Source organism: Struthio camelus, chromosome 22 (genome assembly GCF_040807025.1).
Source record: "Struthio camelus isolate bStrCam1 chromosome 22, bStrCam1.hap1, whole genome shotgun sequence".
Lineage (NCBI taxonomy): Eukaryota > Metazoa > Chordata > Aves > Struthioniformes > Struthionidae > Struthio > Struthio camelus.
In genome coordinates, this window is record NC_090963.1 from 8,102,758 (window position 1) to 8,123,291 (window position 20,534).

At 45.5% G+C, this 20,534-nt stretch overlaps 1 protein-coding gene across 8 annotated transcripts in view; it reads left to right on the forward strand.

Annotated features, from left to right (window-relative positions):
• The window catches only part of KIRREL3 (kirre like nephrin family adhesion molecule 3), a 385,983-nt gene that overhangs the window by 28,583 nt on the left and 336,866 nt on the right, over positions 1 to 20,534 (forward strand). The window contains exon 1 of one of the 8 annotated variants that reach the window (XM_068916752.1): positions 12,568 to 12,610. The exons of the other annotated variants lie outside the window; for them this stretch is intronic. The gene's annotated coding sequence lies outside the window, so the exon portion shown is untranslated. Of the gene's footprint in view, positions 1 to 12,567; positions 12,611 to 20,534 lie in introns of those variants that run through there. 8 annotated transcript variants of the gene reach the window in all.

Below are 20,534 nucleotides of genomic sequence, written 5' to 3' on the forward strand. Positions count from 1 at the left end.
AACTAGTGGCTCTGGGGCTAGGTGTGCCTGGTGATTGGATTCAGGTTCACTTCTTGTTCTGCAATTAATTCCTAAAGTGCTCTTGCTTCATATCTGCCTCATTTTACCTGTATTAAATAGAAATGAAATCCTTCCATTTAGAGAGCCGAAGTCTAAGTGAAATCTTTGTTAGGAGTTGGGAGGAGTTGACCTGCTTGTGTTCAGTGGGTTGCAAAACAGGGGTGTTCCACCCTCTCGTAGTACGCTGAGGTCTGTGTTAGCTTGGAGTTGAATCCAGCCTGTTGCCCTCATCCATCAGGTCACTGTGCTGGGGAGACTCACCTTGTTGCTTTTATATGGCTTCAGGTCCCCATGCTTCACTTAAAGGTATTGTCTGTCCTAGAGATAGCGTGGGAAAATTTAAAGATGTGCTTCTGATTCCAGCGTTCTCAGTATCGCCTACCTAGGAAAATCTCCAGGAGAAAAATCTCAAAGTGCAGCAAAGAATGCTAAGGTAACATATACCAAGACTTTTTAGATCTTGCCTCTGAAAGCATACACCCAACTACCAGCTATGTCTTAAAACGAACTTTAGATGGAGAGACTTGGAGAACTCCTCTTCTGTGCATGTGTAAGCTGAAAAAAAGGCGGATCACAAAATCCGTTCTTCGGTGCAATTTGTGAAGTAATAGCTATTTGAAGTGTTAAACAACTGTCTCCAGAACTGGAAGAGGTTGTGGCTGGTTTGGTAAGGCATAGTGCTCCAACTCTGAGGACTTGGCTGCTATTTGGGGACTGGCTTCTGACTTGCTGTCAACTCTGCTGCTTTTGGATCTTGGCACTGTATTCTGTCCACGCAGTTGCTAAAGGCTTGTGCTTCAGAGCTGGAGCTTTTGGGTTAGGTTCCTGCTGATGACCCAAGATAGCGAGTCATCAGGCAGTGCTGCTGCAGTAGACTTGTATTTTGAAACCCTTCCTTTGGCATCTGCAGCTCCAGCCCACTGTCCCCTTTCACTTATGTGTGGTGGCTGGAAAGTGAAACTGAACATACTTAATAACCTGCAGGAGTAGAAGTGACTGGTCTCCACTGTGTGGAGATCTGATGGCGTGACAAGAGAAAGCCAACATTTTTCCAAGGGCTGACAGCCTGTAGTCTTGCTAGTAGCATAATTGTCAAGCTGGTGTTCTCTCTTAAAATCCTATGAATGTGGTGTGAATGGAACAGAGGGTCAAATTTGGAGTTTTTAGCTACTTGACCTCTTCCTTTTAGTTTGAATAAACAGTGGTCTTGTCTATTAGTGTAGTTCCTGTCTATTAGTGTAGTGGCCAACTGCAAAGGAGTATGTTACAAGGCAGCACTTGAGTGTGTGTCTGTATCACTGGTATTTCAAATAGACTTGTTGTCAGGGTGGTGGCTGTTCTTAAACAGGTGATTAAGTCATCTCCGAACATACTGAGAATTTAGTGTAATGAAGTAAACTTAAAAGGAAGTTGGTTGTGTTAATGTGAACGTGTGCTCTGAGCATGTTGTATTTTTACTGGAGGAAGTTTTGCATGCTTCTGTAGGCAGAGAGACATGTAGAAAGAAAAGATTTTTTTCCTCCGGTGGGTGTGAGTGAAGATGCCTGTTGTTGGAAGCAGTGATGCCTGGTTGACCACATACCTGCCTAAGGCCTGTGGATTTGGAGCAGTCTTTGCATTCTGCATTGAGCAGGTCCCTTTCCTATAGCATGGGCATGGCATAGCAAAGCTTACTTCCTTCTGAAGTACCCTGAGACCTACAAAAAATGAATTAGGTGCAGAAATCTCTTTGGATTTTTATTTTGAAATGTGTCATTGAGAGATGCAGATCTGACTAAGAGGTGAGAGGTGAGCAGCAGCAGGTTATGGGGTGGCTGCATGGCTGCTCTTTGAAGTTTATTATGGACTTATTGCTGTTCCTTGCAGTTAACATATAGGAATAGCTGCTGGAGCTTGAGATAGATATAGATATATCTGAGATAGAATGAACTTTTTTAGTGCAGCTGCTCTACTATGTCAAGACAGTGCTGCACTATGCAGGTTAGCAGAGGTCCCTGCGAGGCATCGTAATGAAATGCAGAACCTTTCACCCTTAGCCAAAGCCTTTGTAAATTGCAAATGGGGATTAAAATGGTAGCAAAAGCCTAGGCTCTGTACATTGCCGTGCAAAACACGCGGGTGAATTTTGCTCAAGCTGAATTGAAAAGACCCCCTAGGACAAGAAGTGTTATGGGGCAAAGGGGCAAATCTAATGAAACTAACTGTGACTGCTTTCCCCAAATTAAATCCAGAGCAGTCAGTTTGCTGAGAACTTCCTGGCCCGGGTTTCTTTTTACTTATTAAATAAAGCAGTCATGTAGTACCTGAAAGGCTAGAGAACTGCAGAGATCAAGAATTGTTGGGGGGTGGGGGGAAGTGCAGGAGGAAGAGATCAAAATGGGTTTGTCAGTGCAAAAATCACATAGTACGCAGCAAAGAGACAGAGAGAAACGGATCGTACGGGGAAAATGAGACTGAGAAACAGTGAAGGTGTCAGAGCAGGTTTGTTGCTCACAGAGCCAACTGAAAGTGAAAGCGTTATGGAGAACTAGAGGCAGATCGAGACTGTCAGGGCAATTTAATTTGAGGACTGAAAACACTCACAGCCTTGTCGTGATTGGAGTGGACAGCAGGGAGGTAGGTGCCTGCAGATGCTGGAGCTACCCACCCAACCAGAATGGGGAGTGAAGTGATGTGGGGGTAGGAAGGCCACTTCCAGTAGTATTGGAAAAATAGTAAGGAAGATGCAGATTTAGATGGTGTTCAGCCAAGATTTGCCCCTTCCCCCAACCCGTGCCCCTACTGCTACCTACGTGGTACCTGATGAAGCACCCAGCTTGGGAGCCAGAGGATTTAGGTTCTCCTGTGCGACTTTGGGCAAATAGCTTCGCCACTGCGCTGCCAACTGTGATGTCCAAGGGGAGTGTGGCCTCTGTAGGGAAGGGTACCCTTCAGATAGCCAAGGGGTCTTTTGGTAGTGGGAGCTGAGGAATAGAAGTGTGTTCTCATTCCAGCACACAGCATTGTAGCTTGGATTTCTGCCTGTGGAAAAAGTGGCAGCAGGTGGATTTTTGTGCTGATTGGCTCTTGTGGGGGAAGAGAGAGCCTGGGATCTTAGGACATCTGGGTACTGCTTCTGGCTCTGTAAGATCTTTGGGAGTTACTGCGGCATTGCTTTTCACTTTTATGCCTCCCTTGTAAATGAGGTGGGGAGGAATATTTGTCTTCTGACTTATCGAACCTAGCTTGGACACCTGCCTGAAAACAAGACAAAAAGGCATCTGGAAGCATCTGTCTTGATCCATAAACTCTAAACTCACTGGCAAACAGTGGGTCTGACTTCAGGTTAGGTGAACGAATCCTGTTCCGAGCCTGCGCAAACCCATCATAAAGGGGCCTTTGAACTCCAAATGGAGCCTGTTGTGCCTAAATAGCTTTCTCTGGGTTGTATCTCTGACTTCTAGAGGCACCCATGGCTGAATACTTGCTCTGCATCCACAGAGGTTTCCCTTGTGCCAGCAGTGATGTCTGCTTGCAAGTAAAAGGAGGACTGAGGGCCTTAAGGAGCTGTGTGAAGGAGTAAACTCCATTGTTGCTTTTATCAGTGAACTCCCTTTTGGAGTCAAACCTTCCATTAAGCTGCCTAGGAGTTGGGGGGGAAGAAGCTGGTGTGTGAAGGAGTGGTTGCAGCCTCTGCCTGGATTTTTGTCCAGGTGGTGGAAGGAGGGATGTGTTCTCCCCAGCCAGGTTTCCCTCCTCCCTGCATCCACTTGCTGGCAAATTCCCTTTTAAAAGGATCCAAAAAGAATATTAATAAGACAGCCAGGGGATGCTGCTGTGCTTTATTGCCACCATGTTAATGAAAGGCCATTGTAGCTGAGCCTCTTCTTGTGACTTGAAGATGGATTTTTCTCTTAAGATGAGTAAAATGAGCCATCTTCATCCACCATGTAGATAAGAAATGGTGAAAGATAGCTGAAGCTAGAGCATTTTTTGCTGGCTGGCTGCTATTCTTCTGCCTTAGAGTAGTTGCTTAAAATCCCTAAGACGGCCCCTTCTTGTCAAGCTGCGATATGGGTGTTGCAGGTAGGGTAAGACAGCTTCTTTTGGTTCTTTCCCAGTCCAAGGCACTAGGGGCCTCACTAAAGATGAGGAGGAAGAAACCCTCTCCTCTGGGGAGCCAAAGCAAGCCCTCTATGGTTAATGCCACAGCTGTTGAAACCTATGCCTGTGGTTGCATTTACCCTGGACCTAATGCAGTGCTGCTACACCCACACTCAGAGGTGCTGTATTAGATGATTAAACCTTGCAAGCTAAGGAGGGTCAAGCGTAGCAAGCAGTGGGAGGGCAGACTTCTCTTCCGCATGCATTGCAAGGGATGTAAACAGAGCCAAGGAGACACTGATACCAGATGAGTAGCTCAGCATGGTGCTGGGGAGTATTGGGCTGCTGCCATTCACACTGCTGTAAAGCTACAGTTGTGATCACACATGCTAATTAAAATTCTCATGGCTCTTTCCACTGTAGTCCAGGTGCTGGGGCTGTTCCCTGACCAGATACAGTTCACTGAGCTTTCCCAATCTGGTTAAAATGTGGTTGTCTTGTTTTCCAGCTCTGAGATGGGCTCTCCCAGTGTATGCCTGCAGCATACCAGTGGGTACATAACACTCGATTGGGATATCGAGGTACTACTGCAGTAGAAGTTAAAAAAAAAAAACACAAACAAATACTGTAGAGGGGCGTTTCAAAAAGATGGTAGTGTTTCAAGCAAATGAAGTATTTTCCCGGGGGGCTGATTGAGGGAGACTCCAAGTGTTAAGTGTTTCTCCGGTTTCAGTACTGGGTGACAAGTTTGGGGCCAGAGCAGAACTGAATACAGGGCAGAGTCCCTGGAAACAGTTGAAGGGGTATCAAGCTCAGTGGAGCCTTACCTGCTTCTGTCTGCCAAGAGTTTGGCCCCTTACCACTGAATTTGATGCATCCTTTTCATTTTGCACACTTCTACTGCAGAAAAGCTGGGATAAAAAATATGGAGCAGAAAAGTTTCCTATCTGCTTTAAATTAAAATAAATCCAGAGCAGAGAAGGCCTTTTGTAAGGTCTACTGAGTTAATGGATTCATAATGACTTTTAAAGCTTCACTTGGGTAAGAAATACTGTTCATTTCATAATTGCATATAAATATACTCTCTCATAATCCAGGACAGCATAGCAAAAGGAAATCTACTGGCTTAATTATAAATCTTTTTATTAGCTGGAACCCCGCTGGAATAAAAAAGCTACATATTGTCTTTTATCTAAGAGGAAGAGCATGGGGAAAGGGGCGGGGGTTGTCTTGGAACTGAGCTATGAGGGAATTAAATAGGAAACAAAACAACTCGGAGTACCCAGGGCTTATAGGGTAGCAATGCAGGGTGTTTGTGAGCGCTTCTCTCTATATCAGTCTGTGGGTATTCTGCATGCCTACCCTGGGTTCTTTTGAGTATTTTGAGCTAGCACAGATGATCAATTCAATCTCCAGTCAGTGGCTTCTCAGACATGTATTTTTATCACTTTGACCATGACCCAAGCTTGCTGGGCAGCTCTGCAAGCTGAAGCAAATTTGTCTCCTTAATGTGTGTCTGCATTGCTGGCACAGGTGAATTTCTTTTAAACGTGGGTACTGAGGGCTAGAGCAGAAAGCTTGCATGGAGTGTTTGCAAGCCTGTGCTGCATTGTGGGTAGCTGGAGAAGGAAGCCATGTCTCTGCTTGGGTGCTCTGTTTGGAAGTGAGGTGCAATGTGTGTACTACCTAAGGGACATGCAGTCAGCAGAGGGATCGTGGGATGAGTTCCTGTCTCTGGGAAAGAGTGGACATGAAGCCTGAACACTTAGGCAGCTGCCATCAGTGAGCAGCTCTGGCCTCAGAAGCTGTCTCCACAAAGCTGTGGTGCTTTGCCACACAGGATTGCGCTGGCTGTTTGAGGCCGAAGGATTCGGCTGCTGTGCCCACGCAAACAGTCTATCCATCATGCCCTGCTGTTCCTCTTCAAAGGCGTGCAGCACCCAAATATTGCTTTTAAAAACAAAGAGAAACTAATTAAGCAGTTAGAGGTTGAGCAGCCCATTTGTGCCTGATGGAGATGAAGGAGGTTACCTTTTGGTCCTGGAAACCTGGCACTGTTCTCCTGTTCCCAGGTGACTGTGTATAATTAAAAGCTCACTCCAAGCCTCCAGCAGTGCCAGACACCTGCCTGCTGCTGCTTCTCTTCAGAGCCATGGGTCAGGCATGGATGGATGTGCTGTGCCTGGCATTCACCTGCCTGATGAATGTGGCAGCCCAGGCAGTAGTGGTCCCTGGGTATCTCTCTGAATCCTCCCAGCTGTGCTTTGTGCAGCCTTGGCATCCCACTGCTTTCCTCAAGAAGAGCTTCTGCCTGGCCCAGGGGACTTGAAATGGTTGTATTTCATAAGGCTTTTCATAGACTCTGTGCACATCTTTTTTACTGCCTGTTCATGGCCTGGTAAGCATTGGGTTTTCCTCACACATCTCCTGTGCAGGCACATCTCTGGTTTAAAAGACCATGAGCAAATGGCACCAAGTCTTTGGCCTTTTTGAGGTGAGGATTACTCGATGTGCTAGCTCCATTGTAAAAAGAGCAATGAACATATATTCCCTGCTGGGATGCTAAGTTTCGTTTTATCTGGGGGGGGGGGGAAAATCACATACTGGTTGGCCTTTCAGCACCAGCAAAGTGCTCACAGAAACCTAGGTCTTAAAAGCAGTAGCCTAGTCCAGCTAGCAGAGGGGCTCAGGGCTACCTCCTCAGCTGTACCAAAGCCTGGGGTCACATGATTGTAGGAAAATCCACGCAAGCATCTTCAACCTGCAATTCTAGAGTTGCCGTTTTTTCCTCCCAGGCATGTCAAATCCCTTCTTGAACCTATGTGGCCTTGGCAGCCAGTGTGCCATGTCACAAGGTATCTCAGTTCAGTTACGCTTTGTTTCCTCCTGTATCAGCCTTGTTGGGGGGCTGTATGAGGCTTGATTTCATATATATATATTTTTTTTCCTGAAAAATATAAAGTTCCTGTCTTGATTGGCTGACTTGTGATTCCTGACTTTTTTCCTCTCCTCCAAATGCATTTGGGGAGAGTTTGACTGCTTTAATCCTCATAACCAAAGGGAAGCACGTGACCTCCCACTAGTGCTCCTCTCCTGAAACAGGGTGCTGTAGTCTGAGTTGTTTCTGTCTGGTGTGGACATGTAACTGGAAAGTGTGAAATCTGAGGGGCTACAAATAAACTCAGCTGAAAGAATATGTAAACCTTTCCTCCTGTCTGGGTATAACCAGTTCTGAAGGATTTAAAATAGCAAGGAGGCTGGGCAAATAATTTTGCCTGTTGATTTGGCCTTGCATATTGAAAGATCCTATGTTAATTCATTCCCTCTTAGGGGGAACCTAGGAGTATCTAATCCATGCTAAATTGTCAACTATTTTGGCTAGGTCTTCTGAGTCCATTATCTGTTGATGGAGGTGGGAGGGGAAGGGACAGATGCAGCAAAACTAGAGAATTAAAAAAGCAAAGGAGACCAGTGCAGTAATTTGGTTTTAGATTTGCCTTTCTCCCCCCCACCCCCGCTTTCCTTTTGAAAAGGAAGGCGGGGGGCGGGGGGGGGGAGGGAGGAGAGAAATCTTTCCCCTGTCCTTCCCTCCAGACTATGGAATTAAATCTGTAACTATTAAAGAAACATTTCGACCCAGACATCTTTCTTCTCTTTTCTCTGTATTCAAAAGCCTCCAAAGTGTCAGCATGTTTCCATGCAGGCAAGATGTGCATAGCATCTAAACAACATAATGTCAATGTGGTAGAGAAAATTCCCACTGAGGGCCCTGCAGGTCAAAGCAAGCTAATGTATGATGCCCTCCCTTGCACTATTGAGCGTGAGTTGTGCTGATAAGACTCTGTATACTCTGTCTATTAAATCTTGTCTACTGTATAAGCAACACATTCAGAATTATTTATTTTTTCCTGCCTACTTCCCCCTTAAATTGTCATCCTCACCTAGGTGGACCTACTTGGTCATAGGAATTGGTGGTAGCCATTTTTCTTTTTTTAATTATTTTTTAACTCTGACACTGGCAACTTGTGTCTCATCGCTTTGTGCTGTGACTTAGCTCTAGGGCCTGTGTTTGTGTAGCACCAAGCCCATCTTCCATGCTGACAAGGGTTTGAGGTGAGTGCCGAATCGCCATTGGCTCCTTTGGAAAACAGAGCGCTTTGCAATAAGCAGCTGAAATTTTAGCCGTCTGAGGCTTTTGATGTGGAAGGCTTTCAGGAGAGCGCTGCCCTGTTGTGGAGCCCCAGGACAAGGCTGGCCCATGTTGCTGCCTGTTAGCCCTGTCTTTTCCAGTTTAGCAAGGTCTGTCCTGTCCTGACCCTGCAGCGCAGGATACCTACCTGGCTTCTCCTTTTCCTGTTGCTGTGCTCTGTCCAGGCATTTTGGTGCTGTTTCTCCCTTCTGTGCCTTTTGTTGTTCCAGTCCTGGAACTATCTGAGCTTCTCATGATTGTAACAGCAATGGTCTCACTTCCATTTTGAACCCAGTTGCCAAAAGGCTCCCATTAACTATTTGTACTGCTTGGCTCAGCCCAGCTCCAGCAAGGGGAGGGAGAGGTCAAACTGCAGAAGCCACTAATGTTGGCCTTGAATTAAGAAACTATTTGCTGAAGTCCCTTAGAAAATGAGTCCCCAAGGCCTCTTATCTGCTGCAGGTGCTACAGGGAGTGAATTGGCCATAGATCTACTTTTGAATGTAAACAGACAAAGTTCACACCTCATCATGGGTCTTGGCATGCCTGCTGCAACTCACCCTGGTCCTGGGGTGCTCTGAAAGCAGGAAGATGGGCTGCCCTGGAGTGCTTGTGGTTTTGGGTTGGGAAAAGTACAGGAAGGAGGTCTTTTTCCTTTCTTTTTCTGCTTTTATCTAAGGACCTCCTGTTCCTTGGACAAAGAGCAGGATGGCTGAGCAGCCTGTGTAGGCTACGAAGGGGAAGATTTGCCACCGAGCCTGGCAATGGAAATGTTTACACCATGGGGATAAGGGCAGGTCTCAGTAGAGTGCTGGAGGGTGTCTGTGTCAGAGAAATGCAGCTACATAGTCACCTTCACCCTCTTTCACATTAACTGATTTTTTTTTTTTTTTTTTTGCGTGCTGCTGTGGATTTGGGGAATGCAGCTGGCTCCTGTACAGCCAGGCTGGCAAATGAAAAAAGGATGATGGGAGATCACTGATGTTGAGAGTGGATAATGTTTGTGGAAGCGAGCATTGGGGTGAGGAGGAGCAGCATGAGGGAAATCACCGACATCTGCTCTCACATTCAGTCTTCACACTGATCCCTCCTCAAATCTGACAATCTGCTCCCCCTAATCCTTAAATCCCACCAATCTGCTGCATCCACACACCCTAAAACTTCATCTCTATGTAGTCTGCCTGCCTACCCGAGCTCTGCTGGCTAATGGGTTGGCTCTCTGCAGTAAGGCAAGAGAGGCAGCTGCTTTGCATGATACAGCCCAAATGAGACTGTGGCCTTGTTGTCAAATGCTGATGACTCTCCTCACCCAGCTGACACAAGCACAGACATGGATTAATCAAACAGGCATCAGATGCTGAGAGGAACTGTAAGGAGTAACTTTCAATTAATGCCTGAAAGACAGTGGGGTTCATCTGGGCCATAGGGTGGTAAATAGTGAGTCTGTAATGCAGCCTTTTGACTGGGTTTCTGTAGTTTGGCCACTGCAAAACATATTACTCAAAATACAGGGAAGCTTTCTTCTTTCTGTGTGGTGGTGGCGTGGGGCTGGAGGGAGGTCTCTCTCAAACCTTTTGTAACTACTGGAAACATGTTCCTGTGCCAAAGACAGACAGCTGAGTTGTCTTTGGCAGTGAAACTAATGTCTGTTTCCATTAGTCGTAGACAAGTTTACGGTGCTTTAGGTTAGCAGCAATTTTGCTTTTGGGGAAGTACGTAGATGTAGCCTGTCTTGTCCCCTATAAAGCTGTGAATCTGGTACCAGTGGAAACCTTTCTGTGCTTTGGGAGTTATGTTGGGCCTGCCCAGTGGAGCGAGCAAAGTGCTTCTGAATTGTGTTGACTTGCCAGATCTTCTTGCACAAAGAACAACTTGCTTATCTTGGGGGCCACCTACTTTGTGTTCACCGCTCGTCTCTTGCGTCTGTGGTATGATTTATTGCTGCAGCAAGGGCTGGGAAAAGCACATCCCCAGAGCTGGTGGTCATTAACTCAGGACATCCTGCACCACAGGTGTTCTGTAGATCTACTGCCCTCCTTGGCTAGGGGGCTGACATCTAGGGATGTGTTGCTAATTACTCTAATTACTATTACCCAGGACTGCCAAGGTCATCTCTCAGTTGTAGTTCCAGGCTTTGCTGTACTGACGCAGCTCTGCCAGTTTTAGCAGGAGTGATCTAAATGACACTCAAAGACTGCAGGCAGTAAAACGTGATGGGGAGGGAGAGAGAGAATGTTGTCCCTACTTTGCAGACCCGTGCCACAGCATTGCCAAAATATGGCACTTGCACTTTGGATGCTTCTTTGGTCTCTAGCAGCTACTTCAGGAAGGAATGGAGGAACTAAGAGACTTTAGAGCATGAGCTAAGATTGACCACGTTCACACTTGCTGTCTGGGTGGCTGTGCCACGTCCTCCCCCTGCCCCAGCCCGCAGAGAGCAGGGCCATCAGAGCCAGAAATAACTCTCTTCCTGCTTGGGCTCTCTTAGCAAGAATACTGGCTGGCTTCCTGGTCTTTGAATCAAAGGAGAGGTATCCCAGAGGTCCATAGCAGGAGCTTGGGGACAAAGATTGTGTTAAGTGCCTGTGATGGAAGCTTACCTTTGCAACTTCATATCTTGTCCACTCAAAACATTGAGACCAAAACTGCAGCACTGAAGTCTAGATTGCCAGGTTCAGCTTGCAGATGGGAAGGTGGTTAGTGACTAGTTCTGCTCAGCCTGAGCTAGTTGGCTGGGAACACCTGTATGGCATGCTACCCTTTGCTTGTTACTTAAAGGTGACTGAAGGATGACTCCTGTAGTTTTTTGGAGGGGGAGGGGAAGATTCACTGACACCAGAATTTTTCCTAAATTTGTCTGTCTCTTTTAAATCATCTTAAAAAAAAAAAAAAAACAAAACACCCCAATGATGAAGAACCCTCAGAAACCGTATGTGTATTTCTTTGCTCAGCTTTGTGTAGCAATGAGGCCTAGGTTGTTGCCAAGTTGGGGCAATTTGAGCAGGTTTTGGCTCAGAGGAGTTCTGTGGAGCAGAGTTATCTTATCTCTGCCAATGTTTTTCATCCCCCTGAAAGGGGGAAAAGAAAATCACTCCTGAGTGGTGGCTTTTCCTCTTTCCTCCTTGCCGACAAAAATTACGAAGCTCCTTCTGCTCTGTTATGGCTGAATTAGTTTAAGCCTCCTTTCTTGTTTGGGTAACCCTAGCTTGTTTTAAATATATACCCAGCAAGTAGGATTCATTACTTATTAATTTACAAAGTGGTAAATTTCAAAGCTGTCATAATTCAGAAGTCATGTTCACTTTAGTTATTCTGCATAATTAATTATAAAGTAATAATTTGTACATCATGATATTTTCATTCCGACATGAAAGTGAAAGACTTGGAGCCGTAACAGCCTCAGGCATGAAAGAGAGAAGACGGCGGCTTACAGATGTGCCTGCACTGAGTGGAGTCCCAATTCAGCTTTGTCGGCCACAGCGTTGCGCACAGGAGAAGCGTTTGGGGGAGGCTGTCCTTGTCAGAGGTGCTAATTTTCATCAGAAGAGCTGTGCCTCATCTGCAAATCAATCACTGAGTCCCTTAGATCATGGCAAGTTCACGATGCGCGGTGCCGGATGTTGTCTGCTCATCTAGAGGGCAAGCTACAGTCTGTAAAATCACATGGGATCCTCGTGTGCCCACTTGGAGTGTGGGAGGAATGTCACGAGTACAATGTGACAGAGAAGTCATTAGGGTTTGCTGGCTGGGGAGAAGGTGCTCTGTGCAGGAGGGAAGCTGTAGGAAGGGGCTGTCAGCCTGTTCCCTGCAGCTCTTTATGCTTAATGGGGAGAAAATCTCAAACGGCAGTTACAGAGTAGTAGTTGCATGTGTAATGTACAGACCTTTCCCTTGCTCCAGGTCTGGCTCTCTTCTCTGCAGCACACAAACTCAATTTAGTGGAAGGAGTCGCTTGGGCTGCCTAAAGCACTGGTACTGGTGGGAAATTTGGGAGGACACTGCTACAGGCTGTAGCTAGGCAACAGGAACGTGAATGTAGCTCTGCCTTTTTGGGTTCGGGAGCACTGGGCTCTGTTTGGATATAGTAGCAGAGAGTCTCCCCCTCATATGGCTCTTGCTGAGTCCTTTTATCTGCAAGGCAGAGCTGTGTGATAACTATAGCACCAGGCTAGAGACTCCCGTTCTCGAGTGACAGCCTTCTCCATGCTCTCTTCCTTACCTGTGGATGGAGGTAGCTCTCTGAGAAGGTCAGCATTACTGTGGACAGAAAGAGTGAAGGTCAGTGTTTGTCAAACCCTCATGCTTTCTCTTGCACCTTAGCTGGTTTGTACAACCTGCTGTTTAGCCTGGTGCCGAGACTACTTGCGGAGCTTTGCAGAGTGCTTTTTTGGTACTATCTTTGGGACCCACAGAAAAGGGCTGGTGGTCTACTGAATCACCAAGCAGAAGCAAGAGTTTCTTGAATCACCGAGTGTGTCTGGGTCCTACTAGCAGAGAACAAGGTAGACAGACACTTCTGTCTCCTTTGCTGTGCCTAGCCTATGAAAGTTGCCCATGTGAATCTGCCCTCTGGGAATCTTAGGAGGGGAGCTTATGTAGTTGAACCTGCTTAGACGCTGTCCCGGCACCTGTGATAACCCAGCCAGCACTGCTGCGATCCAAACTGGCCTGCCACAGCCCATACCTCTGGGATCCATTATCCCATGGGCTCTGGAGACTGTGCTACTGGCTGGCAAAGGAGAGTAGGACGAGCAGCAGGGAGGAGACTCTGGCTGTGGTGGGGAAAGGGTATCGCAGAGGCACCTCTGGTTAATCCAGGATGCTGAAAAACAGAGGTTGACTTGGTGGGAAGAATAGCTATGCCTGTGGAGCTCCACAGGGAACAGAAACCGTAGTTTTATTGACTTGGTTTATTCTTTTGATGCTCTTTTTATAAACAAAAGGAGCAATAGCTAGTGTCTGAAACTGCTAAGGATCTGAGCCCTAAACATGCTGAATGCCTGTATATAAACAGTGCTCCGGGGATGGAGCAAGAGCTCTTTTCTCTAATGTACGGAGGGTACAAAACCACACCCCCACTGAGGTTTATAGGCAATGCTTCTGTTGGCCCATACCTTGGGTGCTTTAAGTTTTCTCTTTCTGCTGTTCCTGCTTTGGAGGGAGTTAAGCACGCTTCCAAGCTTTTCAGTCATGAGAATTAAAAACTCTTACACATGACAGCTGAGAGTGCTGGACTCGCCTGACCTGTGGAGCAGGGGCTTTTGGTGAAACTTGAAGAGAACCTAGCGAAACTCCCAGTAAGCTCAGTGGGGTTGGTTTCAGTGCAGATGTAATGAGCCTTAGCAGCTCTGTCAGTTGCAGATCTTTGATCGCCATTTTACTGTTAGTTTCCCTCTCTCTCCAAAAAACTCTTAACTTATGATTTCCTGTCAGTTCGTTCCCCTAATGTTTAGGTGTTCTTGAAGCAAGCATATTGCTTTCTGAAGTGTATGTTTGTATCTCTCCCGCTCCTCGAGCAGACTTGTTATTTGCCCCCAATCCAGTTCTTCCTTTGCAGACTTGGATGTTTTCATGCCTTCCTATTTTAATGTGGTTGGTCTGTGAGGTCCTGGAGATGAAGCCATTTTAGCAGCTTGGCCCATGCAGAGGTCTGGAAAACCCTACAGGCAAGGGAGAATGTGCAAAGGAGACCTTGTGCAACATATGCTGTTAAGATACCATAATCCTGGGTACACACCTCTGGCAAATTCAAATATACAGCTGTACAAAGCACCATGTATGCTCAAGGGTATCTGTGCTTGCATTTAATTGCCTGAGAAGCAATGATAAATTGATCAATTTGAACTTGATTTTTCACATGGGGAGCTGCCTTCAGTCCGGTGTCACTGACTCAACTGGACAGCTCTTCAGTGGAAGATAGGTCGCTATTGTGTTTTATTGCGTCTCTGCCACCTGCGTGATGAAACCCTCCGCTGCGGTGAAGCAGCACAGGAAGCAAAGCCCCTGAAGGAAAGGGTAAGATCACAGATCTGAGTTGAATTAATTCTGTACTTTGGAATTTGCTGTATCAGGAGCATCACTTTCCAGTCCTGTAGTTGAAAGAAACCCTCCTTCTGACAAGTCTTGATATATTAATTGCGGATGATGATGCCACTTGCAATTGCAACAGCAAATGGCAAAGGGAACATTAACAGTAAATGTTGCAGGGATATCTCGAGCAGCGTGTGCGTCGTGTCCTTCAACGTATCCAGTTCTGACATCCCATTAGCAGTGAATTGCATTCCTACTGATACAGTAAAGGCTTTTCGACCCTCTGGAAACAGGACTGTAATTTTTGTGAAGTCTGTCTATATTTATTTGAGAAAACAAAAACAAGATATTGAGGGCACAACAGCTTTCAAAAATGAATGGTATTACAGTAAACTTGTAATTTGCGAATGGTTGTTATACTTACTATTGCAAAGATCAATCTGTGGCTTTTGTGAACTGGTTATTTTGCCCAGTCTGTACAACTTATTTTAATCACTGGAAGCTAATCTCATTTCTAAGCCTGAAAATGGTCCCAAACATTGAAATTATATGTTAATGTACAGAGATTGACAAAAGGAAGCTGGTCGTATTGATTTGGAATTAATGAAGCAATTCAGCAACGAACAATAATGCTGGCAGGAGGTGTTAAGGAGAATTGTTGCAGTTGTTAAATTTTTGGCACCGAGAGGCCTCATTGCTCTGAGGAGACAGTCTGATCACAGCGCAGTGGAAAATTACCTAGGAACTTTGGAGATACGTAGCCGATGCTAGTCATTTCACAAAGAGTATGTGAGGAAATAGGAAAATGCTGGTGGAGCGACTCCTATTTGCTGAGAGTGGTTTCCTACGTTGGGAGAGGAGTCCTGCCTGTGCTTGAGACAGACGTAACATGTTACTCATTTGGGTTGGACTGTACCCCTGCTGCAGGCGGTGATTATTAGCTAAATCTTACTCCCAGTTACGGAAAAGATTGAACTTCAAGCAGAATGGTCCTGGTAGCTAGTTATAGTTTGCAGCTATGAAGCTGCACGTCTTGAGATGAAGTGCTTGCAAAGCAAAAGTGTCTCTTTATCAGCCTGTTGCAGGTCAGGAGTGTAACCCTGCACAGGTGGCAGCAGGACCCTGTACAGTTCTGCAAGGGTAGCTGAAAATTTTGTATTTGCTGCAGATTTTGCTCTTCTGTGGGATGCGCTTTAGCCTTATCCGATTTGGGGCTTCCTGAACGCAGTACACAGACTATTTTCTAGTTTTGCCTTGGAAACAATGTTTTGTTTTGGCTGCTGGCAACTGGAAAGCATTTCTCCTACCCTAGGATCAAACTTGTAAAGAGCTCTGTGATGCTTGGTGGTCAGCCACGTGAGGGCTTGGAAGCAGCTGAACCAGGCTTTGATTTCTTTGACCAGTGATCAAGATCAACGAAGAGATGCAAAGCATGAGGGTTTATGTCAGTAGAAAAGGAAAACTTGTTCAGAAATAGTTTCTGTTCTTTGGAATAAAATTCTCAAGTAAGACTGTACAGAAAGATGCCAAGATGTGTTGCTGCTGTTAACATCTCAAGTCTTTGAACTCGTACATACAATACTTGAGAGACCAATTTGAAGAAACTGAATTCAAGGCACAGCAAAAATGCTTTAGAAGCCGCTTTCTGACAGCGATAAACATGGGAAACAGTGAAGTAGTTGCCCAACGGATTTGGAAGGAGCTGCTAGTGAAACTGTTCCTTCAAGGAAGCCACAGTTGAAAGTTGAAACGTATTTACCAATTATTGACTTGTTGAGTGATGGTTTAGTAAAAGGAATGAGATGTGAAAACATCAACACCGGTTTCTTTACAGAAGAGGGAGATTCCGTACACCACTGGAAAAATGGAGCAGGACCATCAAGGGGAGACGCTTTCCTCTCTTTCTTAGCAGTGCCTAGAAAAAGCAGATCTTGTTTATGGATGTATGATCATCTTAAGCATCTCGGGAACAGAAGAATCTGTGTCCGTGTCCAGACTTTGCTCGTCAGTCTTTGCCTTTTGAATGGAATTTCACGTTCCCTGATGTTAATGCATGCCTCAAGGGTTTTCTTGGCTGTGGCAGTAGCAAACTGTGTGCGCTACTTACGTGCATGTTTAGACTTGCAATGCTGTTTCGGGTATGCAAATGACTCTGTGGGAAAGAAAAATATTTTCCTTTACAGCGGGAAGGCGAGAACGCTTTCTTTATCCCAGCGGTAGTTCTTTTTTCCTGGAGCACCAAGTCTTACTGATAGACCATTTCAGGATATTGAGGATGAGGGTAAAACATAGAGCTCTTTGAGTTGCATCTTTTTTTGTTTTGGTAGTGGGATGAGGGCTCCAGGGAGGGGGAGAATTTCTTCTGGACAGATATCAAGTGTAGGGGATTTATTTTCACCAAAGCAAAGTGGGTTTCTTGTTGATCTGTCTGCTTGCATACTACAAGCAAGATACTTATTCTTTTTTTAAACCATAAAGTAACCCAAAAACATGGATTTCTTTTCTTGGAATAAAAGGTGAAAATATTGAATGCTGAATATCAAAAATATTTTCATTTCATAAGCTGAAGGCATTCCTCAAATGTAACTCAGATTTGCAAATTACTTCAGGTCGTCTGTCGGCCTTTCTTCTTATTCGCAAAAATCCTCAAAAACCTGAGCTCTATGAAAATGTCAGTTTGGAGCAGCAGTGCTTTGAATTTTAGGCTCAAATGAATTCAGAATCTCCATGTGAAAGTCTCCATCAAGATCCTGATATCCTCCTTTATCACTGTTATGTGTGTGACTCTCACAGACGTCTTTGCATCGCTTTGAAATATAAGGTAGCGTTATCCCTTTTTTTTTAATGATGCAAAATGGAAAATACTTTGGTCATGGAGTGAATCTGTGACTAAGGCAGGACTTCAGATCATCTGTGTTTTTAGCCCTAGGTTTTAACTGTAAGACTATTCTTCTGCCCTAAGAATTAAGCACACTTGGGACTAGAGACATAGTGTGGGTTTAAGCCCTTCTGTAAGGTGTGTTACTTCTTGGCATAAGGTTTGAGTTGGCATTGAAACTGCCAACCAGGACTTGTTCCCAAGTGCTAGTATGCATTCTGAGTGCTGCAGGGTCTCTAGGCCAGGAGCAGCTTCTCTGCTTCTGAAAAATTGATGTTCTGTACTTTGTTTGCTTTGGTATCTGAAAACTTGGCAGGCAAGAGAGCTTGGTGTCACCAAGATAAAATACAGCGTTAAATGCCGATCCATGCCACTGTAGATGTTCTACACGGTGCAGATATGCAGCTTGTGAGATGGATGGCTTGCATTGTTTTATTACAATAACGAGCATTCCTGGTCCTAACAGGCTGTCCGTTCAGAGGTTATGGCAATGCCCTGTGAAAGGCAAGCTGTTAATTAGTTAAAGCTATACCAGCACATAGGGGGGCAGCCCTGTAAAGGAAAAAATGTTTCTTACAGCAGACCTGAATCTTTGGGCGCACAGAAACAGGCCCACAGCTTGCTGGCACTGGGAGCAGCCATCCAAAAATTGCTTACTGTGTGTGCCACTGAAGCTGGTGCCCCTAGGACACCATGCAAGATGGATCTGTTATAATGGATTTCTGTTTACTCAACCGTTTTGCAAGTGGCAACCAGTGGCAAAGGGCCCAGGCTCGCTGGCTGCCTGGAATTAAATTTTGTCCTCCTTAGTTCCTTGGGTGGGCTTGCCAGTCTCCTAGTTCAGACCTTCTCAGTGGCAAGGCTGTATGCAACAGAAGGTGTGATAGAGTCCCAGGTAAGGGGCGAAGTTGTTGAAACTGGATGTTTTCATTTGCAATGCCTGAAATCTGAGACTGATGAAGTGAGGAAAGAGGAAATGCATTGTTTGTTTTTCTTTTCCATGGAAGTTTGCATGTTTGATAATAGTGAGGCACTGAAATACTTTAGGCAAAACCCCGAGTGTTAATGTGCTCAGAGTATGTCCACGTGGTTTTGGAACTGCATGTCTTCCCTACAGCTTGTATTGTACCTGTAGGGAGGGGTTGTGTGGTTTTTGAGTGTAGACCGGTTGCATAGCAGTCTCTCTTTTTGGGTCGGATTTTGTGATGGCCTGCAAAAGCTCCTTTGCAGTCCAGTGTGCTTCCTCGTAAGTAAGTAGCCCCAGGATTTTGCTGTCTTTGGTAGAAGGAAGTCCAGCTTGTCACTGTTTTCATTCTGACTATTGGGGGGAGGGGGCAGAAAAATCTGCCTCTTGTGAAAAGTATGCTTTTCAGTCAAAGACCAGATTTTAGTGGAAAACTGAAGAAAATTGATCAACCCTGTTGAACACCTGCCCTTGCAGCTTTCTGTCACCTTGTCGCAAGCATGTGCAAAGCAACAGTTGCCCTTCTTTACTCCCTCAACGGCTCTGGTGAGACGTTGTGCGCTCCAAGCAGAAACGGCATTAGCCATGCGCAGTGTCTATGCCTTTGCAACAAAGGATAATAAATCCCCCCAATCTCCAGCCATAATGACTTTGGGTATTGCTTGGACTGATCTTCTGTTGTCAGAAAGGGGAACAGGGATTGTTGTGGGTGGGTTGAGGAGATCTAGTTATCTCTCAGATGAGACTCCATCCCTCTCTACTTACTGCTTAGTTAGGCTGCCCAGAATCGGGGATTAAAGACTTGACTTTATTGGCTGAATTAAAATAAAGACTGTGTGTGACATGACTTCATCAAGCAACCTTCAACAGCATCCCTTTTATTGCCCCCCATCCTGTGTGTGTTTTGAACCCCTGGCCCTGAAGCATGGCAGTGAGTTAGTGCTTAGAGCTTCCTCCTGGACATTTATTCTGAGTGTTCAAGTTGATGGCCGTGAACCTGACTACTGGAGATGCTTTTACTGTGCCTGGCTATTCAGTTTGATGGACGGTCCATCATTTTTATTTTTATTTTGGAGAAAGGACTGACTTATTTTTATTTATTTTTAGTTTGTTGCATGAACTCTGTGGGGTGGTATGTGCAGTGGCACAAAAGCATCTGACTTGAACTTGCAGGCTTGCAACAGACTAAAATAAACCATGGGATTTAGTAGGTGAGATTAGAATGAAGCAAAGCAAAGAGGGTGAGGCATTTTTCCCCACGTGTTCAGTATGGGTCAAGCTAGACAGGAAATGTGGTCTGTACTTGGGTTTTTCTGGAGAAGCATTCCATAGGAAAATGCAAAGACTTAATGATTTGTAGTCCCAAGAGCTGAACCTTGGCTGGTTACGCCATTTTGGGTGAAGCCGAGCTTTGTGCATGGGCAAACAATCCTCGACTGCAAAAATTTCTGGCAGTTATGAGCTGGGGGTGGCATTCGGGGGTGCATATGCCAAATTTATTTTGCTGTAAGGAAGTTCAGCGAGACATTATGCAAACAGCAGCCATTAACGACTTTTATTGTGAATGTCAACTTTTGGGAGGAGGAGGGGAGCTGGTTTTTATATATATTGGATCTTTAGAACAAGATATTATAAATGGTTAAGTTAGAGTGGGGTGAACTGGTGGTGGTCTTTCTCATAGTGATTTGTAGACTACAATCAGGGCAAGAGGAGAAAACCTCTTCTGTAGCATAATAAATAGGATGTAAGTGTCTAGAGATGTTCAGCGTGTTATTGTACTTCTTAAGATACATATGTCTTGAAGCCCGCCAGGCATTTTGTTCTACAAAGCATATGGTTTAACAGATAAAATGATTTCTGACCTGGAGACCTGAACTGACAACACTGGAGACAAACAAAAACCAGGATGGCTCCATCTGTCAGGCCTGTTACATCTCTATGCTGCTTACTGACATTTACGTGTTTGCATTAGGAAACTGTCTCAGGGCCCTCTCCCTCCTTCCCTTCCCTCAGAAGCCGGTCATCACCCGTACTCGTGTGCCTTGGCTTGGTGCACGTGTTCAACCCCAGGCTCCTGGCTGTGACCTCTTCTTTGAAAGGCTCTGCCATCTCTGCAGCTTGCTGCTTTAGCAGTTGCTGGCCGGGGGAATGGGCCGGTTTCTGGATCAGTCTGAAGCATTAAGCAGTATCTTTTCTCACCCTCTCTGGAGGTCAGGAGCTTGCCGCAAGTATTTGCAAGTTGGATTAGTTTGATCTGTCTTCTCACTAGGCAAATGATAATTCGTAGATGTCACGCTAGTGGCATATTCTTTTGCATGACAAAAGCTCCG